We start from the raw sequence: 7,752 nt of genomic DNA on the forward strand, positions 1-7,752 counted from the left end.
GGATGTGTGTGTGTATGTATATGTATATATAGACATTCATTATCTATGTATTTGTGCACAGACACACACACACCCATACTTACCAACTATGACACTGAGATTTACCAACCGAAGAGGAAGTCTACTCACTGAGAAAGTTATCTATTGGTTTCACCAGATAGTTTCTGAGACTATATTGTCGTCTACCTTACATTGTCTAAATGACTCAGACATTTTAACCAGTTGATACATTCCAATTTATCTCTCTTGTTCCTTGTGTTTAGATTGAAATAACCTTACAGGGACCATTATCAAATAATTACTAGGATAATCTCGTTTAATCGATTTTTTTTATCTCACCATATTGATATGTAATGTCCTACTAAATATGGATATCTATATATGCATGTATCTATATATTGTTGGACATATACATATATATTACATAAGATTTAAGTGTATTTATATGTGGGCTGAAGATGGATATTAAGCCTAAAATCTGAAGATTCAAATATAGGTATATATACGGAACTACATTTACGTGTATGTGTATATGTCAGTTAATATGTATACGTCTATGTTTGTTAATTTGCCTTAAGATATTCACCTACAGTTTTACGCATACTCGAGAATACTCATAAATTGCTGTGTGCGTGTTTGTGAATATATAGGTAGGGTATGTATGTATTCACACGTACATACCCTACATCCCTACATACATACACACACACACACACACACACACACACATATATATATATATATATATATATATATATATATATATATATATATATATATGTGTGTGTGTGTGTGTGTGTGTATGTATATATATATATATATATATATATATATATATATATATATATATATATATGTACACGCACATAGACCAACACACATACTTACACACATACATATGTATGTATGTCTGTAACTATAGGCATTCTTACCTACATTCCAGTATATATATACACACACACACACACACACACACACACACACACACACACACACACACACACACACACACACACACACACACACACACACGCAATATTTTTTCTTTCGCAATTATTGTTTTCTTGTTTTGAACCACTATATTAGATTTATTTACACAAGAAATTATTACAAACTTCAAATTGATGTATTGTTCAATTGTATACAAGACAAAAACGTAACATTTTCTTGACAGTAACAAACAAATTGCATTTAGAAATTTGCACGGAATCAAGCGAGAGAGAGAGAGAAAAAAAACATATATACCACTACTACAACCACAAAACACAACAACAACAACAATAAAAACCAACGAAAACAGCAACATTAATAACAATGGCTACAACGATTTGTAGTAATAATAACAATAATAATAATAATAATAATAATAATAATCTAGACCATAAAAAAGTTCCCTCAAATGAAAATCGATAAACGCTTTAGTGGTTAACTAACAGTGGTTTGATTTTATGAAGTTCAAACAAATGAAATAAACTTGCCACTCTCGTCTCTTCTTTATATCCTTTGTTTAGATTTGTTATCTACGTAGACATTTAGTTTTAAACTTTTTACCTCATACAGTAAATACGATAAGAGCAAGTGCAGTAGTAGTAGTAATAGTAGTAGTCGTAGTAACGGTAGCATCGGTAGCAACCACTGCAAGAGCAACTGTAGAAAGCTGCAATATAAAATGCTTAAGTAAAAGAAATCGCTACTTAAATATTGGCGATGGTGGTGTTGACGAATAAAACGACGATGACCATGACAATGATGAAGCTGGGATGGTTGTGGATGGTAATATTAAGAGAGATCGCTAAGAAGAATCAGTGAAACGAGGCATAAAATAGCAGAATGTGTATTCCTACACATTTTAAATTGTTAATATTTATTTAGACTAACAGACTTAGTTTCTTTCAATTGCTTCTAAACTTATCCAGTCAACTCTCGTCTGATGGCCGCCAAAACGAATTTCTGCAATAGTAATGGCGTCAGCTTGGGGCTTTTACTGCAGTGTTTCTGTCCACATTTAAGTCTAAGTGACTTTTCAGAAAAAAGAAATCATAAACAAAAGACGGTCTCCGATAATATTTGCGATGGTTTGCGTCAATCAATCTTTTATTTGACTCATTCAGTATGATAAATATACTTAGTGGCTTCATCGTTGTTTCTTTGTGGTTCCTTCTGTTTACACAGAAGCATCAATCAATGATTACTACTTCTGAAGCTATAACGAAACTAGACGATCGTCGATCTTATTTTCCTGAGTGAGGTTTATCACAAGTATACTACAGGGTCCAGACCACGTTGCAGCTTCGTGGTTTGTATACCTCAGTTACCTTGAAAGCTAGGCAAGTGATACGCAATCTCCTGGTGGCGACTTCCGTGCAGAACAGGTCAAAGGATAGAGCCCAAGCTAATATGGACTACCTCATCGCAGAGGGAAAACAAAAAATCAAAATTACAGAAGCCTCGATGGCTATTCAAAATGAAGACTTGGGAGGGGAAGGCCTTCCTTCAGTGAAATATATGACACAATGCAACAAAATACGAAAAGAAGCTGCAAGGAAGATGCAGAAAAAATAGACCAGAGTCGATAACAGTGAAGAAATGTTGTCGGTGGCCTATGCTCTATGGGAGTCGAAGGGCTTTAGTTACTAAATAATCTCCGTCTATTGAGCCAATGAATAGGCTTCTACAGGATACGTTTACCTGTAAGAAATAGAGGCTTCATAGCTTTAAAATTCCAAGACAAGTGCCCTTGTCTTAGAAGTACACTTCTAAGACAAGTGCCCTTGTCTTAGAAGTACAAGGGCACTTTCAATAATATATTCCTCGAGGAACTATGGTTGAAAATATCGTATATGATAATCACATTTGGAACGGATTTGATCATATGTTTGCTTGCTCGAAACTGAAACAGGGCTAGACAACATCACCAGCAACAAAAACTACGAGGACGACCCGATACATTAAATACATTAATCCAATAAAACACTCACCATTTTAATAGTGTCTGTCTTCTTAATGTTTAAATTGTTTTACTACCATCTTGTATCTGGTTATAGATAGTTAGATTGAATAGCCTCTTGTTTGTTACGGAAGTGCAGCACTCTGGCAGGACACCAACTGTGGACACATTTACTTGTAATCTGGTGCCTTATCGACTTTAGTAGCTTTTATGAGTGCTATTAAATTTAAGAAGGGTGCGAAATGCCTTGACAGTATTTCAGTTAATTACTGCTAATGAAACAATAATTGTCAATTATTCAGAAATCCTACAGCGTGAAACTTTGTTGCATCTTAACCATGGAACTATTTGCAATTCAGAAATCTCGCAAAGTGGGTATTTAGTATGCTGGCCATGAAAACAATGTTCTTTGCGAATTACGAGCCCAACATAGAGTATACCCGAGCAAACCACGGTAAAACTGTAGGTGACATAATGTATTGTATCCAAATAAATTGTTGAAGCCCACTAAAACCAGAGAATCACGCGCGAATTCGATGGTACAAACCACGCAGCTCTCATACAATGAAACAGCTAATTACAGAAATGAAGACCATTGTAATAATTCTCCTATACCGAAATGTCTAGAACGTCAATCCAGTTGCAAACTTTAACAAAAAACACTTAGACTTGTGCACCTATGAGTGACAAAGAGGCGGAAAGGTACGTTCAAGAATAGAATAGACAGGCACAAGTCTTCAAATGTGAAAATGTTTTGATCGCGTTTAGTCGACATATATGGTCGTCTAATACGTATTTTAAGCACACCTGAAAGTTTAAAAGGAAAGTCAATTTCGAAAGCAGAACGTAAGATACGGGCCAAATGTTGCCATATGTTCCAATAGCGGACAACAAAGAGATCATGTAATTAAGACGTATCGATAAACATACTCTGAATATTTTATTTCTTGCTTAAACAGAAGAGACTGTACCGTAGATTTCTGCAACTTCTACAAAGAGTCTATATTATATTCAAAGAAGCAAGATGCAATGGAAGAGCGTAGTTATACATACGTTGATATATTTACCTTTGGCCTTGCGTATGGGAGTGTTTTGAAATTTGAGTGAAAGTCTTGGTTTATTTTGCACCAAAATGAAATTTTATTCTATATCACTTCTAGGAAAATATTCTTATAAATTTACCCCTAACTTTCATAAACTGCACAACTATAATTCTATCGACAATATCCTTTCCTACAACAAATTATGAACGAAAAGTGTCATTCGCAAACAACTGAATGTGCGAACCGTTTCAAATTTTAATAATCAATTAATTATACTTAAACGGCAACTAGTTAATTATTGCTCACTGCTATAAATGTTTTTTTATTATTGCCAAAGACATCAATATTTAGTGACGATTCATAAAATTAGCCTAATCAATGCTCATGTGCACAAATACAGGGTGAACTGAGAAGAGTTTGTATATTTTTTATTAAAAGAATATCTAACTGATTTTCAACGAACTAAATCTCATCTCCGAAGCACAAATGCCCCTCGCAGAAACCTGCGTCGTAGAATGCCGAGACATTTTCATAACACCAAAACATGAGCTGTCGATATCGATTATTGATCTGCTGCTTTAATTTGTTTAAGATTTAAACAAATCCATAATATAAATTTAAACAAAGTGTTCAGTGTATAAAAATGCATTTATTCATTGAAAAGATTTTAAATTTTGATCTAAAGTAAAAACTGTATATATGACGCGGGTGGTACCGCAAGTTATGTCAGTAGTAAACATAAATAAGCTTTTACATACTGAAATATTTACTTACATTGCTATATAAAATTTTGTCGTATCTATTAAACGTGCGTGTTTTTGTTAGCATTGCACTGCGTAAACCTAAATCCCAGTTCTTATGTAAAATACAAGAATAACCTCCGGTAGAGTGAACGACAGACCACCCCCGCTGTTTCACTATTCCATGTCAAATCTTTAAAGAGAGCATTGTTTTCTAATGTATGATATAAGAGTATCGTGTGGGAATACAGGGAAAAATCGAAGCAATTTAAAATGCTGTTCATTCCCAAAGCATTACGTGACTTGCTGAATGTTTACAGACTCAAACTAAACGTGTACTCTACATTGAAGCTAAAATATCGTTAAGACATGCGGTTCTCTCAAACATTGGGATTTTAGCTTTGAACACCACTGAATATTTCATATTAACGAGATACATTTGGGTAAGTCAGCTTAGCGAGGTGCAACCTTCGTTTCTCCCTACATTTTGAGCATTTGCCCTCAGAAAGGATTAACACACCTCTACAAGAATAATTATTCGTCATTTTTAACGTAAACCTTGTGCGTAATAATCTTTTAGTCCTAGGTCAGTTATGATTACATAGGTTTATGATCAGAAGTATTTAGGGCTGGTTATTTATAGACAGGCGTAGATATAGTTGTATGTTTAAGTAACTCGTTTTCCAACCACATGGTTTCAGGTTCATTTCCACCATGAAGCACATTGGGCAAGTGTTTTCTATTACATCCCTGTGGCGGGAATTGTCTGGATATCCATTATACACACACACACACACATATATATATATATATATACATATATATACATATATATATATATATACATATATATATATATATATAGATGTATGTATGTATGTGTGTATATAATGGGCAAAGAACCCCTTCGATCCTGAATGGGCATAGGATCGCACCTAGAAATTTAGTCTCCGAAGCACAAGTCCAGGCATGGTTGTTTATGGAAGACCAACAATGACCGATGCATACCAGCCACCCTCTCCACGCGACCGCTATTATTCAATGGAAGGGCAAAGGCCAATACAACTTGGCACCAGTTACGTTGCAATTCATTTCCACAGATGAGTGAACTGAAATATCGTGAAATAAAGTGTCTTGCTCAAGAATACGATGCACCCCGGTCTGGAAATCGAACTCACTACATCATCATTGTAAGACCGACGCTCAAACCACTGAGCCATGCGCTATACACACACACACACACACACACACACACACACACACACACACACACACACACGCACACGCATATATATATATATATATATATATATTACATTATATTATACTATATTGTTATATTATATTTAAACAAGAATATTTTTGATAGTGACTACGAAGTTTCGGCCAGGTAAGCAATCAGCGTATTGCAACGCATTTAAGTTAATCTTAGATTTTTATAGTCTCTGTTAATTTAAAATCCTCCTTGGGTATGCGGACTTGAGTGGAAAATATTTAGGTTGTGGAAAAGTATTTATGATAGGGTGTGATTGAATGAAATTCTGGTTGTTTTCCTAGTAGTTCAAATGATGACGTAGTCACGTTCCAGGTTTTGTGCAGTTTGATTTCAAATCCGGCCGGCGAATACATTGCTTTTCATTCTTACCGAAATCAATGAAAGAAGTATTACTCTTATGTGCTGAACCAGCGGACGGGATGCTTTGCTGTGTGTTTCTGAAACTCTTTGCTTTCCGAGTTTAGATCTCGCTGTGGTGTGACCAACATGGTTGGGAAGCTTAATACATCATCCTTTTCAATATTACAATCTACTCTTTGGATCATCTTAGCAACGTGCGCCCTTTTCAAAGACTTCATGTTGTCTTTGACGATACCGTTCTCTTACCGTCTTCTGACTTACTGTTAAAACCGGTAGTTGCTATAACACCATTGGTTTTTGGTTATGTATAGCATGTCTATTTGTTTTATGGTTAATTATAACTTCTTTAAGGTTAATTGACACCTGGTGACGTGTAAAAACGTTTCTTGTTTGACATATTGAATAAGAATCGTTAGCACGCCGTGCGAAATGCATAACGGCATTTCTTCAGCTCTAAGTTTCTATCCCGCCGTGCCCAGTTCCACTCTCACCGTGCCAAGTTCCAATCTCACTGTGCCAAGTTCCAATCCCACCGTGCCAAGTTCCAATCCTGCCGTGCCACGTTTCAGTCCCACCGTGCCAAGTTCCAAAACGCCCAATTTTCTCGACCTGGATCGAGACAATAAGTACTGCCTCAGTTGTTGGGTCGATGCAACCGACTACTGTTTCCTCTAAAATTACTGGTCTCATGCCAAAATTCAAAACAATTATATTTAAGTCGAGTGTATTATGAACACATTGTCGTCCTAAAGAAGAAGTTCTCTTGTGAAATACATTGTACTGAATAGAATATTTGCACTCGAATCTACCGCAAGATATTGAGCATATATTTGCAAGTCATCGTTCCATATTTCACTGTTCATAGTGTAAATAACCATTATTAATGGTTGAAAGATAGCAAAACTGATTGACAAATAGCTTGTTCGCTGTAATTATAAACAAAATCATCGGCTCTTGTTTAGACTCAAAGTTTCGGTTAATTCTTGCTGAGAAGACACAACATATCGAAACACCGGTGTCCCAAAATCCCTGACACCAATGATGTGGTATGAATGTGGCATGAAGACATTTACGTTGTAAAAGTGAGAAACTGTTCTTCTGTGACCTATACACCAGTCACTAACTTATTTTTTATTCGAATGTACCGGAACGTATTAAAACTAAATGTAAAATTAATCGCTTCAGATCTCGCTATTAACAGCGCAAATAATGATTTGTTATTATTAATTATATTTAGTTTGTTGGCTTCTGTTTCTCATAACTGATCCCTTGATTTGTCTTGAATATAAATGCTTTGTTTGTTTGTGGTTAGCTATATTGGTCTGTTGATTTTTAGGTTATTATAAACTAGTGACAATTCTTTCGTCCTAACTTAAACATAGTAGT

This window comes from Octopus bimaculoides, chromosome 12 (genome assembly GCF_046866305.1).
Source record: "Octopus bimaculoides isolate indiv1 chromosome 12, ASM4686630v1, whole genome shotgun sequence".
NCBI lineage: Eukaryota > Metazoa > Mollusca > Cephalopoda > Octopoda > Octopodidae > Octopus > Octopus bimaculoides.